The sequence below is a fragment of the Talpa occidentalis genome, unplaced genomic scaffold (genome assembly GCF_014898055.3).
Source record: "Talpa occidentalis isolate TD23 unplaced genomic scaffold, MPIMG_talOcc4v2.1 talOcc4.10, whole genome shotgun sequence".
Classification (NCBI taxonomy): Eukaryota; Metazoa; Chordata; class Mammalia; order Eulipotyphla; family Talpidae; genus Talpa; species Talpa occidentalis.
Window position 1 is genome coordinate 44,084,345 of NW_023600993.1, and position 24,768 is coordinate 44,109,112.

At 38.5% G+C, this 24,768-nt stretch overlaps 1 protein-coding gene across 3 annotated transcripts in view; it reads left to right on the plus strand.

Annotated features, from left to right (window-relative positions):
• PTPRG (protein tyrosine phosphatase receptor type G) overlaps positions 1-24,768 on the plus strand; it is a 671,624-nt gene that overhangs the window by 140,432 nt on the left and 506,424 nt on the right. The window lies entirely within an intron of this gene.

The window sequence follows — 24,768 nt, forward strand, 5'->3', positions numbered from 1 at the left end:
TGCTAGACACTTAATCAGACATCTCTGCTGATTGTTTAACAGGATTATTTAACTACTTCTTGCCTTTCAATTACATTGTAAATTCAGCCAAGCATAATAAATGTGCACCAAATTTTACCCTTTGGTTTTCATTCTTCTTTAGTTAAATTATTGTACATTTTTGTTCCTGGTCACTGACCACTAACTTGGATTATTGGGTATTGGTTTCTTTTCCAGCTGGATGCCTATGTTAGAACTGCAGCCTGAATTGTTTTAGTGCTTTAAGTAACACTGTGTTATCAGATTTGACTATACTGCTGAGATTTGATGATGAGTTTAAAGATGCAGTAGCTTCCTATAAGTGAGGTTAGAACTGGCTCCAAATACATAGACATGTACAAAATCAAGGATGTGCTATAGAATCACTATGCAATTGCTAAGTAAAGTTACTGGGTCTGGTAGATGCCAAAGACATATCCAGAGTAAAAGGTACCTTTTCTAAATTACATAGAGTGACCATGTCAGATGGTGGGACTGAATTCACTATGTGATAGAATATTATGCAATCATCAAAAATCAAGAAGGTGAGCATTGTATTTTAGGACCAATTTTGTGTTCTACTTTCCCATTTAACACCATGCTCTCTTTATTTCCCTTCAAAAAATGCCTGCAGGATTGGATTCCTTTATTTATTTTTATTTTTTTAATCTTTTTAAAAATTTATTTATTTATGCATACAAGAGCTGGAGTACAGGCCAGAGGTGTGGGGCAGGGGGTGAAAGGATCCACCAAAGAGTGGGGAACAGAACAGGCCGATTGACCGAAGTACACTGCTGAGGGTAGCAGCTGGCGAGTCAGGAGAGGTCTTCTGTGCCTGGATTCCTTTAAAACTCACAGAGATCACCTGCTTGGTAGGGCTGTCTTATAAGCAAGACACATGTATCACCTAGGATGCTCTAAGCTGCATGTGAAGAGAGAACTGACTCTTGACCAGTGAGAAAAAGAAAGAAGTCATTCATTAGGGATCCAGAGGATAATGTGTTTCCAGATTGTCTGGCTAACCAACTTTGTTGGGAACCTAGGTTGTTTCCATCTTTCTGCTCTGTCATCTGTGTCCTTGGAGCAGTTCCCCTCAAGGTGACACAATAGAACTTCGCAAAAGTGTGACATCTAGACTGGTAGAAAAGTGATTAGACCAATTTGGATGACTTACAGTGCTGTGAATGAAGGTAGCTTCCGTGAAGCCTCCCAGCTGAACGTTGGAAGGGGAATTGGAAAACTGAGTATGGGTTCTGTTTTGCTGGGGATAGCAGGGCAGGTAAGTGTGGGGGACAAATACAGGATGGGCACCCAGTGCACTTGCTGGAATCAGAATTGCACCTTCGCAACCCTGTTTAGGCAACCCTGCAAGCTTCGTATTCTAAACAACTATGTATGTGAAATATGAAAATCATTATAGAATCCTGTTTTCCCTTACTGTCATTGTTACAACTTCAAAGTGAAGCTGTTGTATGATTAGGGAATTAATGGTAATACTTGGATGGGGATCCTTTTTATTTTGCTTAAATTTTCTAACGTATACATTTTGATTTTTTAAAGACAGTATCGTGACTGGCACACAGATGCTTAACACATAGTTATTTCATCATGCGTGTCTGCATAAATGTTTTGTTTTCAGCTTTTTAGAATTGTGTAAAGGTGCCAGTTCACACTTTACAGTTACGACAGTCATGTTGCTTTCATTTGAATCGTTTGAGAGATTCATTTGAACTTAAAGGATAGTTTGGGAAGTGGGTTTATTGGGGTAGACCGATATATGGGTGGTTCATTTAAAGGAGTTGGTTTTGTGATCTGCGCCTGGATTAGGACTATTCCGTATTCAACCCAGGTCAAACTTGAGGACTATGCTTACTTCTCCTCTCCTTCTTTACAGGAAATCTCTCATTGAAATTATATGAGCCATTCCTTAGTTGGTACATTGTTCAAAGGCCTAGGGATGTGCATTAACATACTCTTATTTCATTTCCCAGTATTTTATCAGATGTTCAATAGGAAATTACAATTTATGGTAATGGCACTATTTTTTCTGCCATCACATCATTATTTTCGTGATCATATTATCTGTGGTGGTATATTTACAAGAAGTTATTTCTCATGTATTTTCCCACCTCTGAATTACTATTGTAAATAGGATATACATGTAAACTTGGGGGAGAACAAGAGAAAACACTCACGATCTTACTGTCTTTAAACATACTTTTCTCCTGATACGGTTTTCTTATTTCCATGTAATATCAAAATGGTTGGATGGAAAATAATGGAAAATAAAAATGGTGGCTATTCTTAAGACGTTCTGTTGAAAGTATTCTCTGTTTGTAATTTTGAAATGGTTTTTGATTCACAAAAAGCTACTAAAATGGTATAGAAAGGTTCCAAAATTCCATGTATTCTTTGCTTAGGTTCCCCCGTTGATTCCATCTTATCTAATATAGTGCAGTATCAAAAGTAGAGTTTGACATTGACACTTCTGTGCCATTTTATCACATGTGTATATGAGTGTTGCTACCACTAAAATAAAAATACAGAACAATTCCATTACCACAAAAATTTCTACCCCTCTACAGTCACACAGTCCCCATCTACCCACTATCCCCAATCCTGATAGCCACTAATCTGTCTCCTATCACTATCATTTTGTCATATCAAGAATGTTATATACATAGAATCTTACAGTATGTGACCTCTTGAGGTTGGCTTTTTTTACTCAGCATAATGCATCTGATCTCCATCTGAATTTTTGTGTGTCCTAATAGTGCCCTCAGTCCTATTTTATAGTGGTGTTCCATGGCATGGCTGCCTCAGTATGTTTAACCATTCATCTTTTTTTTTTTTTTTAAAGATTTATTTATTTATACAAGAACCAGAGTACAGGCCAGATGTGCGGGAGGGTGAGAGGATTCACCAGAGACAGAGCGGGGAACAGAACAGGCAGACTGAAGAAATACACTGTTGAGGGGAGCAGCGGGTGAGACAGGAGAGGTCTGCCACGCCATGTGGGATTCTCACCGGCCAGCTGGGACCGAACCCGCGCTGCAGAGGCTGCAGACAGTTCACAGTGTGGCGCACAACCGCTTGTGCCACCAGGGAGGCCCTTAACCGTTCACCTTTTTGAGGGTGGTTTTAATTAATCCTCATTCCCAGTCAGTTCAAAACAAAGCCAAGTATTAATAGTCACATACAGGTGTTTTTTGTGGACATAAATTTTCATTTTTTCTGGCATAAATGCCCAGCAGTACAATGGCTGGGTCTTATAGTAAGTCTATATTGTTGTTTCTTTGTAAAGTAACTGCCAGACTATTTTCCAGAGTTCTTGTACCATTATACATTCCCTCCAGCTTGCCTAAGACTTTTTCTGCATACCCCCACCCTCTGTTTTTAGTGTTGCACTGGTTTTTATTTTAGCTTTTCTGGCAGGTGTCATTGGTCACAGTTTGCATTTCCCTAGTGACTAATGGAATTGAATATTCTCTTATGTGCTCATTTGCTGTCCTCTCTGGTGAAGTGTCTCTTCATGTCTCTTGCTCACCTTATAATTGGATTGCTGTTTTTTTATTGTTGAGATTTAAGAGTTCTCCATATACTTTGGATATTAGTCCCTATTGAATATGGGTTTTGCAAATACATTTTCTAAGTCTGTAGCCTGCCCCCTCATCTCTCAACAAGACCCTTTACAGATCAAAAGTTCTTAATATTAATGTGGTATGTTTATTAATTTTTTTCCCTGTATCATGCTTTCGGCGTCATATCAAAAACTCTTAACCAAGCCCCAGGTTCAGAAGATTTTCTCCTATCTACTAAAGTACTTTTATGTTTTCATTAGCACATATGATTCATTTGAGTTAATATTTCTATAAGGTATGAGGTTTAGGGCAAGACTCTTTGAGGAGATGGGATATGGATATCCTGTTACTCTTGTACCATTTTTGGAAAAGATTCTCCTTCCTTCATTGATAGGTGTTTTGTGCCTTTATCAAAAATCAGTTGTACTGAGTGGGTTTCTTTTCAGGTCTGTATTCTATTCCATTGATTTGTGTCTATCTGTCCCCTAATAGCACACAGTCTTGGTTACTGTAGCTATATAACAAGTCTTAAAATTGGAACTCTGTTCTTTGTTTTGATTGCACTGTCTTTTGAGGACTTGATTCTCCTTTAACTCTCCCCTTTTTATTGTTGCTTGAAATCATCATTGTGTGCAAATGACCTTGGTGCCCTTTGAAAAACTCCTCACTTTAATATGGCCATTATAATCCCAGGGAGCAATTCTAATGGATTGGTGATGTTTGCTTATATTCTGTTTTATTTCATTCTTTCTGGAATCCAATTTTGAGCAGAATTAGGAGGACAAGGCCTGGCTCAGCCAGAGAGTACTATGAAATCTGAGTGATACCTGCCTGTGTTTAGGATAGGTGCATGGTGATAACAATCCTTTGTGTTTCTGCCTTGCTGGTATCTCATAAGGCAGTGTTGAGTTCTAGTTGGAGGAGATCCAGAATCTTAGGACTGTTTCTGGGGTGGGTGATGGTGGACAAGCCTTTCCACCCATTTAACCTAACCCCTCTAGTTTAAATATTTCCAATGAGTCATCAGACTCTATGACCTTGTAACATAAATCTGAGAGGAGTTTCAGCCAAGTTTCATTACTGTGGTTTATGTGTAGTGGCTTTGTCTTTTCAGCTTCCGATTATCCTGCTGTCAACTGCTTACCATCCCTTTCAAGTAAAAGGATCTCTTGATTTATGACTTGGTCGGATTTTTTTCTGACTGAGCAAGGATGGATTAATAGTTGAAATAATAGAGAATTTGGTTGGTACAGTATACTTGGAAATATTGAATGAATAATTTTTGCGAAATTAATATCAAAATTCACATGTATTGAGGTTTTTTTATAATATAAAATATACTACCATTAAATGGAAAACCAGAAATTTGCTAAATATAATTCTAAGTAGATACTCTCCTACCTAGGAAATATGTCTACAATTATACTTTAAATCCATTGAAGACTGTTTTATATTCAGTCTCCTCCAGTGTCTGCCCTCTGAATTACCTGTTTTGATTACTGAAGTTTCACCAAGAAGGGTTATTTATTTATTTTTTTAAAGACTTATTTATTTATTTATACAAGCTTTGGGTTCAGTCAGAAGCGCGGGAGGGAGAGAGAATTCACCAGAGCCAGAGCGGGGAACAGAACTGACAGACTGACGAAAACACACTGCTGAGGGGAGCAGCGGGCGGCAGGAGAGGTCTGCGCGCCATGTGGGACCCTCCTCTGGTGGCCGGGGAGCAGTCGGGGATCGAACCGGCGCTGCAGAGGCTGCTGGCAGCTTCGCAACCCAGTGCTCAACTGCTGCGCCACCGGGGAGGCCCAAGAAGGGTTATTATTATTGTGCATTTGCATCCCTAGAAATCTTCTATATTCAATTGCCAGTTTCCCCTGAGTTTGTGATATGTTAAGTTGTTCCCACTTATTATTGTGATTGAGTTGTAAAATTTAATTTTGATATTTTGTGGCATTTTTCTGAGTGCAGTAGTTGGGAAATGGAAGAGGAGTGAGGGACAGGCTTGCAGCCTTCTTTGTTCCAGCTAGTGGTTTAAGTCATTGCAATGTCAAGCATAATTTTTAAAAAGTCAAAAACAGGGCTGTTGTGCAAACAAGTGAACACATATCAAATTTAAATCATTAGTAAGGCAAACAATAGAGTGGTAAGGCTGTTTGGAAGGACTTTCGGAGAACTGGGTATTTCTCGGCTAACAAGGAATGTCAGACTATGATTACTAGTTTCGATCCAATGGTGGTTAATATCCTACGGACTCCCCCTAATGTCTTATTTGGTTCCCCTATATTTCTCCTGTAAGTGAAACCATCTGATATTTTTCATTTTCCTTCTGGCTTATTTCACTGAGCATAACTCCATCTAGCTCCATCCATGTTGCTGCGAATAGCATGAGTTTATCTCTTTTGATTGCTGAATAATATTCCATTGTGTATATATACCACATCTTCTTGATCCAGTCATCTAATTTTGGGCATTGGGGTTATTTCCAGGTTTATCTATTATAAAGTTTGCTGCCATAAATGTAGGGGTACAGGTATTCTTTTGTATCAGCAGGGAAAAAATAACAGTACAAAACACAGCACAACAAAACAAAAACAAGCAGACAATCATAAACCAGAGACATCCTGCAGGGGAGGAGGAGGGAGAAGGATTAGAGGGAGGGAGGGAGGAGCACAGGGGTCTGTGGGGAAGGTGCACAGGTGCACTGGCAAAGGAAATTCTATGGGGACTACACCTGAGGGGGGGGGCGGAGCAAACATTTTTTAAAAATGATCAGTGATGTAATACATACGTATAAAAAATAAATAAAATTTTATTCTAAATTAAAAAAAAAGTCCTATAGACTTATAGCCTATTTTCTTTCTTGAAACTGAATGTACTTCTACAGGTTAATGTGTATCTTCACCAAGTGTGGCCCTTTAATCATAAGTGAATAGCAAGTCAAACGTGGTACTTTTCTTTAGGTAATTAAGTAATTTTGATGTGTGCCCATTAAACTCTGTACCAATATTACATTGGAAAGGCATGCTGCATTCTCTTAATTTTTTTCCTGTACTTTGGATAATATTTCTCTTCAGCAGTATTTCATGCTTCATGGAGGCTTACAGTACCCACTTCTATCTATTTTACAGTTTTGCTTTTGTCTGGTCTAGATGACTGATCTACTTGTCTGCAAGGTGAAGCACTTGCAGTTGAAATATTTGTGATATTTTCCTTGCCTTTCCCTTCCTCTATTGACTTTGGGCACTTTTACTGCCATTCTCATCCTTACTTCTTTTTGTCGACCAGTTAGATTGCATTAATGTCGCTCACATTTGCTTAACACACTGTCAAAGAACAATGGGTGATTTCAGAAGAAATTTTCAATTTCACGGACCTGAACAATTTTCTTACTTTGCTGTCTCCCGGGTTCAGGTACAGCTCTGCCACTTCCTACCTGTGTTAACTTAAGCAAGTCAGTTAGCACTGAACCACCATTTTGGTCACCTAAAATGTGTTCAATTATGGTGTTTAATTTGTACCAATATTGTGGGGATAAAGGGATTAACATTAAAGCTTAAAATGGTGCCTGGAAAATGATGCCTAGTAAGTTTTCAATTAAAACTGTCTCTATGAACTCTCTCTCTCTCTGTGTGTATGTATGTGTGTTGGGGGTTAGGTGGATGTATAATTCCATTATTTTTTAGGTATCTTGCTATTTTGCATACTAGATGGTCTCTAAAAGATTTATACACTCACTTGCTTTAAAGAACCAGGGAGGCACACCATAAATAGCTGAAGGATCTTACCAAATTAAGCATAGGAGCATGGACAACTGGCAATTAATACTTGGCATCCCAGCTGGAAAGAGATTAATGCTTGGTAGGGGTGGTAGTGAAGTTCACACTAAGTAAAGGTGGGCTGCAACTATGTCAATTGCTATATATATGGCTTGATGTTAAAAATATTTTAAAGAGGACTGTAATCTGGCAATAAATGCTATTAAATGCTTTCCCCTTTGTAAATATTTGCAGCTGATTAACATAACATGCTGTGTCTATGGGCTGCACATAGTGGACCACCAATTTATCGTATTTGTTTTTGTATAAAATTATTGAAAGAAAGGTAAGGTTGTTAAAATTAGACCATGTCAGAACTCAAAGTGACTGTGACAATCATTTTCCCAACCCTCTGCTTTTATAGACAAGACAGTTGGGTTTGGGCCAAGTTTCATGGCCTGTTAGTGATGGTACTTTTAATTGTTATGAAAATGAACTTTATTTTTAATACATTTATTACAAGATTTGATACAGATTTATTTTTGGAAGCATCGTCATGCATTAGAAAAATGACTATTGATTATTGGGACAGTAGAGGGAAATCCACCAAATTTTAATAGTGGTTATGGTTATTTTTATTTTGTTGTTTATGCTGTTTATGTACTCTCTTGTCTATTTAATGTACTCTGCTCATTGATGTACTTTGCCTAATGTGCTTCTGCAATGAATATTTATTGCTTTTGTAATCAGAAAAGGCAATAAATGCTATTTAAAAAAAGAATTTATTGTGGAAATGCCTAGACATATGATAATATGATTATTGATCAGTTTCATGCCACAGGAGTGTTTCCAGCAGAGTAATGGTTCATTATTTCATTTATGTCAGGAAAATAATGGTGTATCTTACTGTGCTTTTTAGATATGTTTGAAGGTCTTCCTTAGGTCTGAAGTGAATGTTTTTGATGAAATGGGTTTGCCACCACCACAGGGCATGCAAGTTGCTGGCCCTACCACTGGGCAGCTTGCCTGCAAGGGATACCGTCTGTTTTGGCAGAGCCAAGGGCTTGCCCTGCTGGGCTGGAGCCCACCAACTGTTGCAGCCACAGCGCCTCAGCTGTTGTGCTTTTACACTAACTGTTATTAACCACGCAGACCTTTATGGTTCAAACCAGGCCACATCTGTTGTGAGTCCCGTGACCTTCAAAACCCAGTACAGAAAGAAATACAAAACACATTTTTTTATCTCCAGGCTTTCTGTGGACACGTCAGTTTAGTAGATGTAATTAAAATATTTTTCTAAATTTATTTTGTAGAAGATTTTCATCTTCATTGTCTTTCATTAGCTGTAGGTTTACGTTGTCTCTGATCTTGGCAAATCAGTGTTGCTCAGAATGTACTGTTGGAATCAGCATCTGATTCCAGACGGAGTTTGTTAAAAAGTTACCCTGTGATCTTGGGAGGATACTCCTGCATCAGCATTTTATTTTTTTTTTTATTTTTTTTTAATTAATAAATTTTATTTTTATATTCCCCATACAATTGCATTTTAAACAAATGATTGGGGCATTTAGGAGTGTGGGCACCTCCAGAAATGCCTTGACTTCTTATAATTTGCTTTGGGGTATATAATTTTGGGAAAGGTCCTAAAGTCATGTCACCTGGAAAATGTTCATGGGCATTGTGAGAAGGGGAATATATTTCCAGCACAAACGTGGGAATTCATTTGGTTATGTTTTCCAGAAATATTAATGTCTAAAATGAAATAGTCCCATCCTCATGTCTCCTCAAATTAGTTCCCTCTAAAAAATAGGATGGCCCCAATGCCAAGCTCTGGATTTTGTTCCTGTTTTCTTCAACCCCAAGCCACTAAGCCCCCTGCTGCATTTATGAGCTTTACATTTCTTTTGCTAAAGCAGTGGGTAGGCCAACAGTCTGTATGCCTCTATAAAAATGTCCCCCACCCCAGTGAGTAACAGTCACTTGAACAGAAGAGGAAAACAGACATTGAGTCACCCCAATTTGTGGGAAGGGAATAGGTAGAGAGAAGGAAAGGGTAGAATCTCTTAGGAATCCCTAAAATGTACCTGATCACTTTTTTTTTTTTTAAGATTTTATTTATTTTATACAAGAACTGGGGTACAAGTCAGAAGCGCGGGAGGGTGAGAAAATTCACCAGAGCCAGAGCTGGGAGCAGAACAGGCAGGAGAGGTCTGCCGCCCCATGTGGGGTTCTCCCTGGCCAGCGGGGAATTGAACCGGTGCTGCAGAGGCTGCGGACAGACTCGCAGCATGGCGCTCAACCGCTGTGTCACCGGGGAGGCCCTCCCGATCACATTTTGTATCTGTGTGAGAAGCATTGGTAGAAAATATGCCACCAAAGGGACAAAGAAGCTGACTTTTTAGTGCTGTGTAACATGTTTCAGACATTTCAAATGGAGATTGGTTTTATATTTTCTCATATACCATTTTAACATGCTATCAAAATTAAAAATTGAGATTTTTTCTAATCATTTTCTTATTAAATGAAAAGGTCCTTAATCATCCTGTGCCTGGGAAATAGGAATGCAGAGCGGACTTACCCCCCAAGTTCTGTGTTTGAAGTCCGTTGTGCCTGTTATACTCAACACATCTCCGTTCAGGGAAGCCCCATGTGGCTCATGGCTGTTTTATTGGATGGTGCAGTTCAACAGACTTCTTCAAATCCCCAATTCTCAGTTAAAATGTGAACATATGCCTGTGTGGAACTTTTTTTTTTTTTCTGTTTTAGAGTAAGTGAATTGTTTTCTCAGCAGTTAGTTGGTGTTAGCGTAATGCTTTCCTGTGTAGGCTGTAGTGTTAGAATTCTTTTTGCAAGCCTTGTAATAATTTTCAGGAATTATCACTTTTATTATAGTACTTTTAGTTGCAACTAGAGAATTTTTGCAGTAGGACTCCTTTCAGGGTAAAACCTCTTAAAAGAACAATCGAAAACATTGTGTACTTTCTTTGGGACCCAGGGCATCGAAGTAGCTAATGCGGGTTCTTCAGCCAGAATCCAGGAACAAATTTTGAGCATTCTACCAACTTGCAGCTACCAAGGGGAATCTGTATATAAACTTAGAATTTTCAGGAGAGCCCTAATTTAAAGGTTAAGTTGTGTTAATACAAACATATTCTGTGCTAACATTTTATGTTTGGGTTTTATATAAAAAAATTAAAAACAAAACCAAACCTCTAGATAGACACCATCCACTCCCCTGTTGTAGACCTTCAGACTTCTCAGGCAAGTCCTGGAGGAGATTCAGTTCCCTTCCTCTATCTGTTTAGAGTGTATAGGTTTGAATTCCTGTCTATGTCATGTACAATGTAAGGTGACTTTGAAAAGGAACTTACTGATTCTGTACCTGGGAAATGGGAACGCTGAGAGGACTTATCCCTGTGAGTTCCAGTGAGGCTTAAATGGAATAATACACTCATAGTGCCGGGCACAGTGCTTCCTGGCACCCAGGACATGCTAAGGAAATAGTAACTATCCTCAGTATCTTTACGAATTATTCTTTGTTAATTTTAGACATTCAAGCAGTGCAGGACGAATTTCAGGAATGAATTTGACATTAAGATAAGATTTAAAAAATACCTCCTTCCAGAAACATATAAAAGTCATTGTTTCTGCCTCAGTATCTTTATGCTGTGTCTACATTTCTTCCACTGTTTTGTCCTGGAATTGATCATCACTTCATTTTGGGTCAAATATTTTTCATATGAACCTCTCTTATGAAAGCATCTTTTTCAAAGACCGCCCTGTCTTGCAGTGTGAAAGGAGAATTCTTAAATGCATTTCACCAAGTACTTTTCTCTCTCTGAACACTGGTCCTGAATAAACCTAAATATTGGGTATGATTTCTGAAACACCTAAAATCTGAAGTCTTTAAATTCCGTTTTGTTAAATATTAAAGAATGGATTAGCTTGAACATTGACTACCACAAAAGAAAACCTGAGGTTTCCATCAGCTTCTAATACTATATGATTCTCTCACCTTTTCACTTAATACTCACTGATTATACAGAGGTTGTAGTTAAGGGCAAATGTGATTAATAAACTTTTGTGAGTAACACTGAAAAGAGTGCTTAGTTTTCCTAATTTCACTCAGGAGTTTCATAATGCATGGGGGTGTAGGTTTTGTACATGTGTTGTACCTATTTGTTCCAAAGAATTTTATTGCATATGCTACATCTTTCTCATGCACTGTCTGAAAGTCAAAAGAACAATTTGTTTTATTCAATTTTGCCTGATAGGGAGTCCTCTGGATACAAAATTTCCTTTCAGCATCATTATATTTACTTTTTTTAAAAAGGCCATTTTTACTCCCCCGGCACTCCTAAGCTTGATGGACTATATTGCAGTCATAAAAGGATTCAAATTCATAGCTGAACAGAATTCCTTTCAGTTGATCTCATTCAGATTCTAATATACAAATAGATATTGAGAGAAAAAAGAAATATTGAACTAAAACTTTGAGTTTTAGATTTGAGCTTTCTGAAGTCGTAAAATTGCTTTTTTCCATTTGACTCTTCAAGTGAATTTTGCGATATAATTGGTAAGACTCAGTAGGTTTTGGGGGAAAAAAAAAGACAACCAAAATAGAGAAACAGAAACAAACTCTGTTTATTTAATAGTTGCCATTTCTTCATCAGAAGAGACCTTTTGTTTAATGCTCTTTCTTCAAAAAAGGAGAAAAAGGTTTTTTTTTCTTATAATTCATTTAAGAAACTGCTTTTAGAGCTAGTTAAAGCTGACTTAGATATAAATGCTTTAGCCATTTTTATGTGCTCTGCTGACACTTTTTATGTGGTTAGAAATTTTAAATTAAATCATTTTTTTAAGATTATAATAGCCCTTTTAAATTATTTTCATTGAGACTTGCATTGTGTTATTTTAAGTTAATAACTCTTCAAGCAAAGCAGAATGCAAGATATTTCTTCTGATGATTTCTTTCCTGCAATTGAAGAGAACAAAGCAAACCTCATTCTTTCTGGAGAGGAAGAGACACTAACAGCTAATAAAAGTGGAGATAACAAAAATGAACTTGTAGCCTTGGGATATTCTGACCAGCAACATTAAAGTGGTTGCCTGGGCAATACTACCCAGTTCCTTAAGTTGTTACTTTTTTTTAAATGCCCCATAGGTCTACCTTGATTGAATAAAACCAAGCGGATGGAAGGCCTGTTTCAAAGTGTTTCATGAGGGAGAAATGGTCTGTGGACTCAGAACAACCATATATTTGGTAATTTATCTCCATACTAGTCACTAAGCATATTTGCTTCTGAATACATTTTCATGATAAAAGATAATCTTAGGCAGTGGAGATGAATTACCATAGACTTAACTTATTAATTGTCCTTAGTTTGCTTACTGAATACCTACACCTCCGTGCGGAATAAAGAGGTTTTTTTGATTTGCTTTTTAAGAATCACTTTGGCAGACAACAAAAGTCAAGTTGGTTTTCAAGGTTATGCCACATGCCCATTTTCAAACAATGATAAATTGTTTAAGAAAACACCACCATTCCTTGAATCCATAGTCAGGTGCCCTGTACTCCAACAAGTATCATATAGGTAGTTAATGTATTTTTTTTTTTTTGTATGATGTAGCACACTGTAAAATGGTAAAAGAAAATATAGTGATAATGAGTATTCTTGACTTCTTTCTTTTCCTCATTTTGTTTATAGCTGTATCTACTTTGTTTCCCATTAACTTCTCTAATATTAGTTGACATGTAAAAGCAATTGTTTGATCAAACTGGTGCAAATTCTAATTCAGGTAAAGAATGGCAAAGGTGGAAGTTCTAGAACGTAAGAGCAAAATAAAACTAGAAAAGAAAAAGAGCTTTGTAGGTATTTGTCCAGATGAATATAAATATTAGGCTGCAATTTGTTCTCCAGAATTTTGCCTCCAGGAGCACCCCCATCTCCCTGAGTGTGCACACAGGTCCAAGTACCCATTTTAGGGATGATTTGCCTTGACTTGTCCTGGGGGCCCAGGGTGATAAGCTGCTGTTTCTGTTCCTGCCTGCCTTTCTCTAATCTGTTTCCTGCACAATAGTTATCTTCTAAAAGTATCCATAGATTAAAATGTCCTAAAATTAGATCATGGCAATGGTTGCACAAACCTGTAAATACCCTAAAAACCATCAGAAAAATGACTTTAAAGGAAAACATGTATGAGATAATTTCAGCTGCCCTTTTAGAGCTCTTCATTGCCTTTGAATGCTCGTTTCAAAGTTCTTGAAGGTCCTGCAGGATTCGGCCCTTGTTCACCCTCATCCACCTTCTTTCCCAGCCAGTTCATTGGGCATCAGCCAGGCAGACCTCTTTGGGGCTCACTCACTACCGCACAACAACCGCCTGCTGCTCGTCCATCTTGAGCTCTCCTTCCCCTCCTGCCTGTGCCTTCAGCTACCACGTTATCTCCTAAGTACATCCCTACTCTTTGTATTCTCTTTGGCTAGGTCATGTTTCTTTCATTTACTTTTCATGTTTGTCTTACCATGAATACAATTTTTAAACTGTATTTATTGATCGACACCCCTAGAAGAATGGAAATGCCAAGAGGGCCAGAGCAAAGTGGGGTAAACATTGTTGAATACCTTGGTATGGTGGCATCTGACTTTGTAGGGACCTTGAATATTTGTTTAAGTCTTAGCAAACTTTGGTTGGAAATTGTTAGGAACAACTTAAACGGATAGAGGTCTCTGCACACCGCAATTGGTGTCTTGAACAAATGGATTAGAGCATCCTCTTTATCTGGTTCTCAAACTCAGAACCTAGGGCTTAGCTGCAATGTTTTCTACCATTTACCACGATTGGGGATTCTCTTAGTAGGTGTTTCTGTCACTGTGAAGCTTACTTTTCTTCAAGCTTTGGAAATGTGTGTGCTCCAGATTGGTACTTTTTGTTAGTCGTGTCATGGTTTTGAACTGGGTACTGAACATTTAACGAGAGTTTATGTTCCTTTTTGTTCTTTTTTTTTTTTCTTAAAGATTTATTTATTTTTATACAAGAGTTGGGGTACAGGCCAGAGGCATGGGAGGGTGAGAGGATTCACCAGCGACAGAGCGGGGAGCAGAACAGGCAGAAGGACCGAAATAAACTGCTGAGGGGGGCAGCGGAAGCAGCAGGAGAGGTCCCCCCCGCATCAAGTGGGAATCTCCCTGGCAGGCCAGGAATCAAACCCTTGCTGCAGTCTGCGGACAGCTTCACAGCGCTGCGCTCAACACACTGCGCCACAGGGGGAGGCCCAGTATTCCTTTTTATTGTATAAGAAACAGTATTTCACAGGGACTATGTGTATGTAAGTGGCTCAGCAACATAAAGGGCTCCAGTTATGCAATTTATCCTTTCTCAGATATAAGAATTTATTAGGGAATCATGATTAAAGATTGTAAACAGAAGAAAATATGAATGAAGAGATTTTGTCAATTAACATCACTTTTTCCCTTAACTCAAGTTGCAGCTTAATGTTTGTTTCTGATTGGATGGAAGTGACTTTTTTAATAGACAATAACAAATGCTTGTAATACTTGTAGTTATTTTTCACGGCATGTTTGAAAAATCACTCTACATTTTTCATAGTAACATCAGATCATTGCTAATAGTGGTGGAAAGAGTAACTTAAATAACCTTTGAAATAGTTACATTTTTAGTTTTCTTGGGCCCATGTAGAAATTGTTTTTCACTTGTGATGTTTATCTAACTCTTAGCTGGGGGAGCAGCTATTAACTCATAGGTATTTTTATAGATTCCTAAAATTCAAGGTTCCTAAAATTTTGTGAAGAATAGTGGTAATATATCAATTATGCTGATGAAAGTAATATTTGCTTTAGGGTTATGATAGTTCTTTGGCTAGTTACCTTTTCTGAAAAATTGTACTTACACCACAGGATTATTGGAAGAATTACATGAGCCAGTGTATTGATGGTACTTTTAATAGCACCTCTTTTACATGCATAACTGAGTAAAAAAAAAACTTGTTATTGGGCCAGGTCAAAGGTGGCAAACTCAGATAGGACTACGTAGGAAACCCATTATCAAATGGGCCTGAGTGGAGTCATGATTGTGAAGAACTAGTTGCTAGTCATGTAGCATATTGTTGGTATTTGGAAATAAATTCTAGGTCTTTTTGTTAAAAAATTACAGGTATTTGGGGCTTTCCCCTGAATTTTCCCCTGTTGGCATCTAATTAAACACAAACACACATACACATATGTGGGTATTCAGCTGTATGCAGCATGGTGACCACTCACTACTAATGCAGTCTGAACTGTATCTACCAGTGCTGTTGATCATCAAGGATTCAAAGAGGTGGCACAGTTGTAAAATTGGAATTACACATTAATGACACAATTTACAGCCACAACACTATTCATGACTAATCCTCATTTTTCTGGTCATGTTATAGAATCAAGAGACTTGTCTTTTATTTTACTTATATTTTTAAAGATTTATTTTATTTATACAAGAACCAGGGTACAGGCCAGATACATGGGAGGGTGAGAGGATTCACCAGATACAGAGCAGGGAATAGAACAGGCAGAAGGACCAAAATGCACTACTGAGGGGAGCAGTGGGCGAGACGGAGAGGTCTGCTCGCCATGTGGGTTGCACTGAGGCTGGTGGGGATTGAACTGGCATTGCAGAGGCTGCGGACAGCTTCACAGCACTGCGCTCAACCGCCTGCGCCACCAGGAAGGCCCTTTACTTATTTTTTAAATGGAGATAATATAGGGGTACCCCCATCATTGCCGTTATTGCCACCTTAGTGCGCCTACCACCAACACGCCCATATTCCACCAGAATCTACCATTGTGTTTCCTAACCCTTTTTTCTTCTTACTCCCTCTCCTAGACAACCCCCCCACCCCCCGCCGCCATGGTTCTTCAGTTCTACACTCAGCTATCAAGTTTTAGGTTTTTTTTAAAGATTTATTTATTTATGTATACAAGAGCTGGGGTACAGGTCAGAGATGCGGGGGGCGGGGTGAGAGGACCCAGCAGAGACAGAGTGGGGAGCAGAACAAGCAGATTGACTGAAATACACTGCTGAGGGGAGCAGCAGGTGAGACAGGAGAGGTCTGCTGCGCCATGTGAGATTCTCCCTGGCTGGCCAGGGATCGAACTTGTGCTGCAGAGGCTGCAGACTGCTTCATAGTGAGGTGCTTAACCCCTTTTGCCACCAGGGAGGCCCCAAGGCTTAGTTTTTGAAATTTGTCTTTATCTGACTGTTAGTTACTTTATATCACATATTAGTGACACCATCTGGTATTTATCTTTGTCCTTCTGACTTATTTCACTCAGCATTATCCCTTCAAGCTCCATCCATGTTGTTGCAAATAGCATGAGTTTATCTCTTTTGATCTCTGAGTGATACTCCATTGTGTATATATGCCACATCTTTTTGATTCACTCATCTGTTCTGGGGCACTTTGTTTCTGTAAATTAGCTATAGTAAAAAGCACTACAATAGATATGGAGGTGCAATGAATTACTGATTTTGAATTTTTGGGGTAGATTCCTAGGAGTGGAATTACTAGGCCTAGTGGCAGATTCCACATTTAATGTTTTGAGACATCTCCATGCTGCTTTCCATGAGGGCTGACCAGCTTGCATTCCCACCAGCAGTATAGGAGTGTTCCCTTTCCTCCACATCCTTGCCAGCACTTGTTTCTGTTCTTTTCCATATGACCATTCTCATAAGTATGAGATGGTATCTAATTGTGTTCTTATTTGCATTTCTTTAATAAGTGATTGTGAACATATTTCCATGTGCCTGCTGGTCTTTGGAGATGTGTATGTTTAGTTTTTTTGGTCCACTTTGTAACTGGGTTATTAGTTTTGTTTTTGTAGTTTTACGAGTTCTTTTTATATCTTGATATCAGTCCTTTGTTGGATATATGATGTGCAAATATTTTTTCCCATTCAGTAGGATGTCTTTTGTTTTTGTTATGCTTTCTTTTGCTGTATAGATGCTTTTCAGTTTGATGCATTCCCAGCTGTTTATGTTCTCTTTTGTTTTCCTTGTTGTTGAGGACAAATCCCTAAAAGAATTACTGAAGCTTATGTCACGAAATGTTTGCCTGTGTTTTCTTCTATGTATTTTATGGGTTTAGGTTTTACATCCAAGTCTTGATCCATTTTGAGTTGATTTTGGTATATGGAATGAGATTGTGGTCTAGTTTCATTCTTTTGCATGCAGCTGTCCAGTTTTCCCAACACCATTTATTGAATAGGTTTTCCTTGTTCTAGTGTATGTTTTTGGCTCCTTTAAAGACACTTGAGTTTTTAAGAACCAAGCAGTATTAAAATAGATTGAAAGAAGTGGTTATTTCTCTCTGATACTATCAAATGCTAGCATGTAATTCTTTTATAGGCAGGTGCTTCAGAGGAAGAATAAACCATGGCATTTTTCATATTTTCATCACAAATATATAATAAGCCTTAATATAAATCAGTTTTTTAAGTGTACCTGTTGGGAAGCATGTACTTTCATTTTTGAATTTTTAAAATAATGTCATAATCAATAGCAGAGGGATTGCTGTAAATGTTTGTCCCATTTACTCCTACATGATTGAAAAATCAGTATTACTTTAGATTAAATTAATGAAGAAAAATATCTTTCTTTTCTACCTGATTAAGTCATTTTTACATGTCTGTTCTGTGTTATCTCCCCCCACCCTGACCCCTTACGTGATTCCTCTTTCTGTTGAATTACCTGTGGGTTTTAGTGATCTACTTTACTCAAAAAAAGTCATGGCTCTATATTAGGTCTTGTTTCAGAGGATGACAATATTTTCTTTGTAGTTGGGACAATAAGAACATTTGAATATGATAAAATAGGTAATCTACTGTAATATAATCTATTGTATTTGAGGTTATTTCAGTATCACAAACAACTAGAGGGACTGTGTGTAATGCAGTAGTTACAAAGGAATGCACTTCTTGATTCTACTTTTTGGGACACTCTAAGAACATTTTATGACAATTAATGGAAATAACAGGCACAAAGGAGATGAAAGACTGATCAGAATATTTAATTAGTTTAACTATAATTTGATACTTTTGCCCATTGTAGGCACATAAAAAAGATAAAGATTTATTCATTTTAGACTATTGTGTGGGATTTAATATTCTTAAATGCTCTTTAAAATTTAGAGAAAATTATGCTTGATAGATTTCATCATCCTTGAGAGAACTTTAATTTGTTTGTTGTACGGGCAGTTAGAGTACGTGCAAACAGCCTGCTTAACTGCTTGTCTGCCATTCTAGAGAGATGCATTCTGGATTTGAAAGTGTGAGTGCCTATTACTTATTTTTAGTGGGCTTATATTTGGCAGCAACTCTGGCAAAGGAGTAGGACTCTTTATATGAGATTCATCCATCCATCATCCTAAGTAATTTTCAGCTGGGCACTGGGGAACCGGAATTTCTTTGTTCTGATATTTTCAATTTTGGATGGAAGCTGATCAATTTTCTCAGGCTTCTAAGTTCTTTGGAATGACCTATATTTGGACATACAGTTAAGTGGAAATACACCTTCAAGCTTTACTACAATAGTGTGCTTTGAGTGTAAGACAGGCAAACATGCTGTATTGAAACTTTGGGCTGTTCTCATCACAAACTTACTCCTGTGTCATCTCTCCATTGCCTGTGTCATGTAAGCAGTTTTTTTCTATAGGAAATCATGGCTTAGTCGGGATCAAGGGAATGCTGTAAGTTTAGCATGGTGAGATGAAACAGTAATGTGAAAGAATGCTGCGGTTATTTTGAAATGGATGGTGGCCTGTCTCTTCCTTTCTTGGTGAACCCCTCCAGTTTGGGGCTCTCCCTGATGGCAAAGGGTTTAAAGTCTCAGTACTATCAAGCTGTTACCAGACACTGCAGCATGAGTTCTATCCCTGGCCAGGGAGCTGACCTACATGGTGCCACAGACCTCTCCTGCCTTGCCCACTGCTCCCCTCAAAAGTGTATTTCAGTAGATCTGCCTGTTATGTTCCCCACTCTGTCTCTGGTGAATCCTCTCACCCCCTGCACCTCTGGCCTAGCCTCCGGTTCTTGTATGCATAAATAAATAAATTTTTTAAAAAGTATAAAAAACAAATATACAAATATGTGACTACCTTTATCCAAGCAGTAGGATCTAAGTCGGTGTACTCTGTAATTTCAATTCACAGATTTGTAATTTTGGAAGAAAAAGATCTCCGCCAATGACCCTTCCTTCTCTCTGACAGTAAAACTTAAGAAAAGACATCTAAATGAAGAAAGTTACTAAATGTACCATTTAGAGTAGCTGCTATCTTTGTATGAGATATGTTCAGCCTGCAAATTAACACAGAAGAGTTAACATAGGATCATACAAAATTGAAGATTTAAGGCAGAGAGATACACATCTGCTTTTATATTTCCAGCATAGAAACATTGATTGTTATAAACTATGTCTGGTGGGCTTGGGAAATTAAATCATGCACATAGGAACTAGTTTCATTGATATCTTCAGTGTAGGTAACTCTTAGGATATTTTTGTAGGAGAGGATTGGGCCTTTGGGTCTGGAAATATTTTTATCTTTTTCGCTTCAGGCTGGAAATGAGGTCGGCTCTGTTGAAGTTCTAAGAGGTGATAGAGTTTATGAAAACTCCCTGATGAAAATACCTGTCACTCATTTAGCTCTCTGCATAGCAACCCATTTGACTTAAGATTCCTCCTGTTGAGTGAGACATAGGCATCATTGGCTAGTTAATGCTATTGGTTTTGAAATCTCCACTTTCATTCTGTCAAAATTGAGAGACTCATATTCTCTTGGATGATGGGAGAAGCAAGGTATTTCCTTTCTAAATTCACTTCATTTTATTATCCAGACCCTTGAAAGCTGCCCAGGTTTGATAAACCTCATGCCTAGGTTTGTTAACCTTGCATGACTCTCTGCTGCATGTGATTGTATATGCGTGTTGGTTAAACTTGAACTGGAAACCATCTTATTGAGGAGGAGTTTGCAGCAATGTACACTACTAGGCATCCTTTATACCTTTTATAATTGTTATATCACTGCCATTCCAGTTCCTTAAAGCATTATATAATTCCACTCAACACCCTTCTAAGCTTTCTGCTGACAGATAACTTCAGCTTCATAAACCATAGTGGGCTTGGTGTTAGAGAATTTGGTAGAATACGTTGCATAACACCAACTTGTTAGTCACAGGATAACCATAGGTGGATTGACTCTTACTGTCTATTCTGAACAGTGAAACTACATATTTTTATAAGTATGCTTCATTTTTAATTGTGTAATTAAGTTGCTGACATAAGCAAGTATGCAATCTCACATTAAGGTAAGGATCCGTAAAGGCATTCATTTGCATAATTTAATTTTCTGCAAAGAAGATATTGAAAATCAATGGCATGATTCATAGCCTCACCATATCATTGCCATGCTGCTGTTGGTTGGCTGTTTGAGTTTAGAAGAGTACAAAGGGTATTAGAATTGATTGAATGTGGTGGGTGCTGAGTCTGTATCTTTACATGGGAACCACAGATTTTTTCTTTTTGCCAATCTCTGCTACTTGTCAATAAAATATTAAGTTGCCCAGTATACTCTACTTTTTTGGCTGTGCAAATATATTTAATTTTTTTTTTTTAAAAAACACCTTGTCATATGGTTAAAATGCATTTGAGGAGACTTAGAATTGTGTTTTATTTAAAATTATGCAAGTGGGCCTCCCTGGTGGCACAAAGGGTTAAGGTGCAACCTATGAAGCTATCCGCAGCCACTGCAGCAAGAGTTCGATTCCTGGCCAGGAAGCTACCCACATGGCATGGCAGACCTATCCTCTCTCTCTAGCTGCTCCCCTCAGCAGTGTATTTCAGACAATCTGCCTTTTCTGTTCCCCGCTCTGTCTCTGGTGAATTCTCTCATCTCCCACACATCTAGCCTCTACCCCAGTTCTTGTATACATAAATAAATAAATCTTTAAAAAAATTATGCAAGTCCCAGGAGTACATGATGATGTTTTTATTCAGGGAAAAAAGAAACCACACATCACTGATAGATGGATTAAAAGGGTAAACTAAATATAGTCATTCTTAATGAATAGTTTATGTCTTAAAAAGAACTCTGGTGCCAGATGACAAAAGTCCTTTACTACCCTGTTCATTTCTGATTTGCCTCCCCAAAGACTGACACGTTCAGGATTATTACTTTCAGCTTTTGTTTAGAGCTTGACTGTTCTGATAGGTGGGCAGTGACTAGAAAACAGACCATGGAGGGAAGTGTGTCTTTTTGTCTGTGGCCTTTATAAACACACACATACACATGGTCTGCATTCAGATGCTTGTACTCTTACTCTTCCTGTTTCTCAGCCTTTCTGTTGTTTGTGTCATTGACTCGTTAATTATTGGATATATAACACTTGCAAAACTCCATCATGGGGGCCTCCCCTGGCGGCTCAGTTGTTTGAGCGCCACACTGTGAAGCTGTCTGCAGCCTGCAGCGCTGGTTTGATCCCTCCTGGCCGGCCAGGGAGGGTCCTACATGGCATGGCAGACCTCTCCTGCCGTGCCCGCTGCTCCCCTCAGCAGTGTGTTTTGTCACTCTGCCTGTTCTGTTCCCTCTCTGTCTCTGGTGAATCCTCTCACCCTCCCGCGCATCTGGCCTGTACCCCGGTTCTTGTATAAAATAAATAATTAAATCTTAAAAAAAAAAGCCAAAAAACTCCATCATGGGTGCTCAGTTGAGAACTTCAGGGAGCTTAGAGCCTTTCAGAAATGTGCAGCATGCCTTTCAGAGGTAGTTTTCCTGCTTATTCCAACTCACTGTGTATTATCCACATTGTACTGCAATACTTTGGGGAGTGTGATGAAGACAGGTTAACCCATTTTCCTTGGGGTGCCCCTGTTGGCCCTCCTTCTCCCTGTCTTCCATCTTGTCAGTTAATCTGTTTGCAGTTAACCCCAATTCTCACTTTTGTCTCAGGTGAACTCCCTTTATTCAGGGATTTCCACTGCACAGCCCAGATCCCTTATATGGATGGCTGGGACAGGCTCTTGGAGGTGTAGATTCCATTACTTTGCAGGGTCAGGGGAGGACCCTTTGATATGTACCTTTTTTGTTTTTTGAATTGGATGTATCTTTGTTGATTTGCCTTCTCACTAACAGTTTAGTAAATTTGGGGAGCCAGCAGAGTGGGACTCCAAAACCCATGGCCTCTGTGCATTCTACTAGACTGATGTGATTGTGGTCTGCTTCTAAGTACTTGGAGTTGACCACTTCCTAGCAGGATGGGTAATGCAGCTGCCAGCACAGAAGCCACTTACAGAGATGCAGCTGGCAGACCCTGTTCACCTTTTCCCCACCCTGATGATCTCAAAGGTTCTGGGAAATAAAAGGCACTTCCTTTTAGGGAAAAAAAAGGAGGGGCAGTGAGGGTGGGGAGGATATTGGTTGTGGAGATTCCAGTTCTACATCACCTCTTCTGTAGAGGGTGTGAGAATTAACATCCACAATGATAACCCATTCTTTCTTTATTTTTATCCCTGGTTCATTTATTTGTGGGCTTTCTGGTGTTAACCCTGGCTCAGCTCAGATTGTCTAAATTCTGAGGTTGACACCACACTGGTGTGATTTCTTCAGCAGGCTGTTATTTTCTGTCCAGCCTGCTCTTTCCTAGTGTTAAGATTTGCCTGTCAGGTTGCAGGCTATGAGGTGAGAGTTGAGGGAATGAATGTCAGAGTTGAATGGGACCTCAGATCTAGCTCAGCAGGGGGTTTGTGTTTCTTATGTCTGACTTCAAAATAGAATCACTGGGGGGAACTTAAAAAAAAAAAATACTATCATCTGGGCCATAGCCCAGACCAATTAAATCTGAATCTCAAAAGGTAGAGGCCAGGGCATGGAAAATTGTAATTGTTTGTTTTTAAAGCTGGCAGGATTGAGAGTCAGAATTTTAGTCCATCAGTGTCTTTTACTGATGGAGAAATTCATGATCAAGAGTTGAAACTACTCATTTGAAGGTTATTAAGGTCATTAATGTCATTTGAAAGTTCTTTTGTGTATTCTTTCTAACTCACTGATGTCCCCATTCCCAAACAATCGCTGGGGCTAAAGGCATGGTTTAGAGTGATTGAATGACTTTAGCCAAGCGAGCACCTGTTCTGGAGCTGGCAGGGGTGGGAATGGAAGGACATGGCTGTCCAGTTTATGACGGTAACCTCATAGTATGGGGTATGACAGTGACAGAAGCAGAGTCTCTGCAAGAGTTTCCATGATTTAACAGGCCTTTCAAAAGCACTACTGCCCAGTGCTGAGTTAGATGCTCTGCTCACTGTAATTTGTGTGTCTTCATAACAATCCTGTGAGGCTCAGAATTATAGTTCCATTTTACAGATAAGGAAAGTGAGGCTCAATCACACACCCTACTGGAAGCCCCATACATTACTCCCATTGTAAAGACATGGTCTTATTCATTGACTTAATACAAAAAGGATTATTTAGGAATATTTAGAGTGAACTAGCTCTCAGAAGCATAGAAAACAGATACATAAAAAAGCTTCCCTTATGTATACAAAACAAACAAGCCAAAATTTTATTTAGTGCCCTTTAGTGGAGGAAGAAAATAGATTAGGAGAGTAGAAAATGGGATGATTTTATTTTTGATTTCTAGTAGCTTAGAATGTTAAGTTCCCAAATCTTTGAATGACTCATCTACCACATTGTAGAATGGATGGATTGGATGATGGGCATTTAAGCTTTTCATTGTATTTTAAAAATGGATAGTAACTCAGATTTTGACTATAATTCTGGACCAATGAGCAGATATAAACGACACAGACTTACATTTTAATTATATGTTTGAATTTTAAAACATTTCCCATTTCCCATTGAAGAGCTCATCTATTTGGAATATATTTGTTCTTGGTTCAAGCATTACTTCTCTTAAAGCCTTTCTTTACAATTGACATACAAGCACACATTACATATTTCCTTATTTTTCTTCACAACTGTCAGGTTGTCAACAAAGCTAATGCCATCATGGTGAAATTATTATTGTTACTTTAATTAGGAATGGGAATGTATTGTGTTTAGAAAATAATTGTGTTTTCCTGGTGCCATCTTAATCTTAAATTGTGCATACATTTCCCATAACCACTTTCTTTGTTTTTTTAAAAGCATATTTGATTTTGTTTGGGTGCTTTTAAATATTAACACAGACAGCTGGGATGTACTGTTGGAAGTGTAATTCCATTTCATTTTGGATTCTGGGCACCTGTGATGTTTGTCGTCTTACACATCAGTGCTTTCAGGTGTGGATTCCCAACAAAAGAAATTTGCATCCATGAAAAGCTAGGAGGGGAGGGCTTTGAACACTAGAGCAGGCAAATGGAACATCTCTA